Below are 4831 nucleotides of genomic sequence, written 5' to 3' on the forward strand. Positions count from 1 at the left end.
TGGCAGAGGCTGTGGGAAAACAATTTATTTTCAAGTTTGGTGAGTGCCGATCAGGTTGGACAAAGCATCTCGGCAAGCTGCTGCGGCACGGCTAAGGCATCCAAAAAGCGCTCAACGGAGCTGTCCTCCAGTGAACTGATCAGTCATATCCGAAGTAATCGTTGCACTCCACTTGCAAGGGGGCTGCTGGACTGCATTCAAACAAATTCCTCGTCCAGTTCTTGCACGATGGCCTCACGAAGTGCCAAGCCTGCAAAGAGATGCATGATGTCATGGTAAGTTGAATTATGGCCATCACAGAACAAAAACAAACATAACAAAGATAACACCGAATTTTGTGAAACACAGTAATCGTGAAGACACTAGCAACATATTTTACAGGATAATTTTTAATTTATTCTTAAGAACCAGCCCCACATTAGTTGCACAAAGTGGAATTTAATTTACTAAACTTCCCTTACACCAAATGGTTTAATTTAGTTTAATGCGTCGTGTCGCACTCCCAGTAAATATACTCAATGCGAGATAAGGAAATTAATGTGATATTGAAAACAGATTAATGTATTATTTTGTTTTAATATCATAACTTGTGTCTCTAAATTGCGAGGTAATTTTTTATTCCAGTAAATATGCACAGGTTGTAGCGTCTCTTCCACACGGACGTCAAAACAACATTTTTGATCAGTTTTATTTAATGGGGTGAAAAATGCGGCTTGCGACTTTTGACGAAATACGCTGAACGCAAGGAACTCAGGGCACCTTTGTTTTACCTTAGTTGCTTCGCATGCATGCTATAGTTGGATTCGAAACTGCAACTTGAAAACCACACAAAAATACTAGTCTGATAGTCCAGAGTAATGCCCTTTTTCATTGCGAGAGAACTTGGGCAAAAGCTTTAACCAGTAATTGCGGATTTTCTATTGAGTCTGCAAGAGTAGAAGGCAAAAAGAAACACTACGGAAGTATTACACATATCCTTACCAACTAGTCTGCAGTGGAAAATTAATTAAGCGGTTCTGATTTCCGTCGTGCATAAGCGGTAAAGGACATATTCCCGAATGCATCCTATCTCAATTCATATGAGTTCAAACCCGCTGTTAGCCAAAGTAGTGAATCTTTAGTGAGTTCATCTCACCAAAGACGAAAAATTAAATTCTCACCATTCGGCCACAATTCCACTGCGCACGACGTCAAGCAAGCCATTTCGCAATGAGAGTGGGTACACAGAAGTCGTCCTCGTGCTTTTTGGCTCGCTCTCTTCTCCTGCCGAAAAAATAAAGGCGCATGTAGTCAAAGCAACATTTACTACAAAAACCACTTTAACTTCCAGACGTATATCAAGATAAAAGAGTTTTAGTACTTACAAAAGATCTTGCAGGCGGTACGAACAGCGTCGGAGCTCTCCTAATATATGAGTGTGGCTTTTCGCGTGCGCAGACTATGAACGGTGCTAGCTCGAGTGTGCATGCATTTTCGTCGCGTTGGTTTGCACGTGGTTGAGCTCCGCCGTGCAGTCAAGAATGTCTTATTGTGATGAGTCGCGCGGTTCCAAGACGAGCAGTGGAGACGATGGTGTGGGGGGGTGGGGGGTTGGCTGGAGGGGAGAGAGGAATTTTCCTTTACACAGGTTTTGCGGTTCCGAGAAAAGTCCTCGAGCTGAAAGGTGGAGACAGGGAGGTGGAGGAACAGCGAAGCGCGTAGCTGCGCGCGAGGGAAAACAGGTTTGAGAAAGTGACAACCAGAAAGAAAAAATAGCGCTTCGCGGGGTGGGGTGTTAGCCCGCTACCTGGAAAAGGGCACGGCCGGGAGAACAGGTGGGGAGATATTGGACTTGAAGACTTGAAAGAGAAAGGGAAAGAGGCCAAAACACGTGAAAAGGGTTTGGAATTTTTGGAGAATGAGTCACATGGCCACAGGCAGTACAGAAAGGAATATCTACAAGAGAGAAGTGGATGGGAAACACGGAAGCGTCAAAGTATTGCTACAAAGCTGCAGCAAAAGCCTGAAAATTTTGAAGTGAAAAACTTGGAGCTTCAAGATGCATTTCGCCAAAACGACTTGAGACACTCGCGTATTTTGTGGGGCCGTATGATGTGGCTTCTGTTAGTTCAAGATAGCTTAAAATGTTAACACATAATAACAAAAATATAAAGCAAAAAAAATATCCAAGCAGAATGCGCGCTCTTTCATAGTTTCATGTACCGTACATGCGCCAAACAAGCTAGGTTCACATGCGTCTAACGCCAGTTGTCAGTCCATTTATTCAGTGGTCGTCGAAGAATCCTCAAATTGTTTGTTGGTGTGGAAGTTTCGCGCAAAAAAGCAAAAACAAACAAAGGCATGTTGAATTGTGGTTCGCAACTACTTTCGACGGTTTTCATCAATAAAGGTCATGTTCGAAAGAAAAAAAAAACTTGCGAGTAAATATGCAAGGACGTGAGCAAGAGCTATATTGCCCCCAATGCAAATTACGCAACAGAAGAATAAAATGGTCAAAAACAACAATTTCCAACACAACGATTTGCAGAAAAGGAAGGAAATAGCAAATCAGAAAACACGGGAAAGGCGCAATCACGGGGCACGACGTAGGGAAGCGTAGGAATCGCTTAGCACGTGTCCGCGTGCGTTTATGAAGCACCCGCCTAATATTTCACGAGCGCAACGCATAATTCAAAATTACGAGGCGACTGCTTCGTTTCTGGACGTTGCCAAAACTGAGCACAATTTCGGTTTAGCGAATGCACTTGCGCTAATCTATTACGTTTGTATCGCGATCTCCCTGAAGCAGACACCAGCTGCGCACTGCGGCAGTGAATTCCTAGAGCGAATAAAAAAAAGTGATTTTTTATTCCAAAAATTTAATAAAATGAAACTTATTTGATTTTTGTTGAAGGCACCTGTTCACAATTTTTGTTGAAGGCGTCTCGGGTGTAATCAGAACGTTAATTCTGATCAACAGGACTTCGATCGCAATTCTAAACGTATTATTGCTGCTCACTGCGCAACCAGAGTGCAGTTTTTCCAACGGAATCATGGGTAGCTTTGCTCACAAACTGCAAAAGTGTTCGCTTAAAATATAATAATAAATAAAACCAAATCTTTGAACTCGCATGTTTTAGCGCGTTCGAAAATTATGAACTGCCGATATGGTACTCGACAATAAAATTAATTTTGAACCCATTTTAATGGATGACACAATGTTTACCAACGTTTGCCAGTATACTTTGAACACTGGATAAGCGGTGGCAATCCTAGGCCAATATAGCCAGCTCCCGGAAATGGCATAGCCAATTCTGGCAAAGAGTGGAACAACACTGGCTAACATGGCCCATGATAGCCATGATTCGATGATGGCACAGCCAGCAATGGCAAACAGTGGGGCAATCCTGGCTAACCTGGCCCATGATAGCCAGGATCTAATGAGGGCTCAGCCAATACTGGTAAAGCGACGGACAACGAGGGCCATTGTTGGATGTGCTAAGGAGTGGCACAACCAATATCGGATGCTCACTGGCAACTCTGGGCCTAGTTAGGGCCACGCTTTGCCAGTGGATTTCCAATATTGGACCGCCGTCGTGTGCTACCTGGGTATTGGCCTAGGATTACCACCGCTTATCCAGTGTTCAAAGTATACTGGCAAACGTTGGTAAACATTGTGTCATCCATTAAAATGGGTTCAAAATTAATTTTATTGTCGAGTACCATATCGGCAGTTCATAATTTTCGAACGCGCTAAAACATGCGAGTTCAAAGATTTGGTTTTATTTATTATTATATTTTAAGCGAACACTTTTGCAGTTTGTGAGCAAAGCTACCCATGATTCCGTTGGAAAAACTGCACTCTGGTTGCGCAGTGAGCAGCAATAATACGTTTAGAATTGCGATCGAAGTCCTGTTGATCAGAATTAACGTTCTGATTACACCCGAGACGCCTTCAACAAAAATTGTGAACAGGTGCCTTCAACAAAAATCAAATAAGTTTCATTTTATTAAGTTTTTGGAATAAAAAATCACTTTTTTTTATTCGCTCTAGGAATTCACTGCCGCAGTGCGCAGCTGGTGTCTGCTTCAGGGAGATCGCGATACAAACGTAATAGATTAGCGCAAGTGCATTCGCTAAACCGAAATTGTGCTCAGTTTTGGCAACGTCCAGAAACGAAGCAGTCGCCTCGTAATTTTGAATTATGCGTTGCGCTCGTGAAATATTAGGCGGGTGCTTCATAAACGCACGCGGACACGTGCTAAGCGATTCCTACGCTTCCCTACGTCGTGCCCCGTGATTGCGCCTTTCCCGTGTTTTCTGATTTGCTATTTCCTTCCTTTTCTGCAAATCGTTGTGTTGGAAATTGTTGTTTTTGACCATTTTATTCTTCTGTTGCGTAATTTGCATTGGGGGCAATATAGCTCTTGCTCACGTCCTTGCATATTTACTCGCAAGTTTTTTTTTTCTTTCGAACATGACCTTTATTGATGAAAACCGTCGAAAGTAGTTGCGAACCACAATTCAACATGCCTTTGTTTGTTTTTGCTTTTTTGCGCGAAACTTCCACACCAACAAACAATTTGAGGATTCTTCGACGACCACTGAATAAATGGACTGACAACTGGCGTTAGACGCATGTGAACCTAGCTTGTTTGGCGCATGTACGGTACATGAAACTATGAAAGAGCGCGCATTCTGCTTGGATATTTTTTTTGCTTTATATTTTTGTTATTATGTGGTAACATTTTAAGCTATCTTGAACTAACAGAAGCCACATCATACGGCCCCACAAAATACGCGAGTGTCTCAAGTCGTTTTGGCGAAATGCATCTTGAAGCTCCAAGTTTT

At 42.6% G+C, this 4831-nt stretch overlaps 1 long non-coding RNA gene across 1 annotated transcript; it reads right to left on the reverse strand.

The window, feature by feature from the left end:
* On the reverse strand, positions 1 to 2111 carry LOC149326811 (uncharacterized). The gene is made up of 2 exons (XR_016286084.1): positions 1161 to 2111; positions 1 to 250 (listed from the first exon to the last, which is right to left on the reverse strand). It is a non-coding gene; the product is annotated as an uncharacterized LOC149326811 (long non-coding RNA).
* Between the last annotated feature and the right edge of the window lie 2720 nt (positions 2112 to 4831).

This window comes from Amblyomma mixtum, chromosome 10 (genome assembly GCF_055824585.1).
Source record: "Amblyomma mixtum isolate Tamu chromosome 10, ASM5582458v1, whole genome shotgun sequence".
Classification (NCBI taxonomy): Eukaryota; Metazoa; Arthropoda; class Arachnida; order Ixodida; family Ixodidae; genus Amblyomma; species Amblyomma mixtum.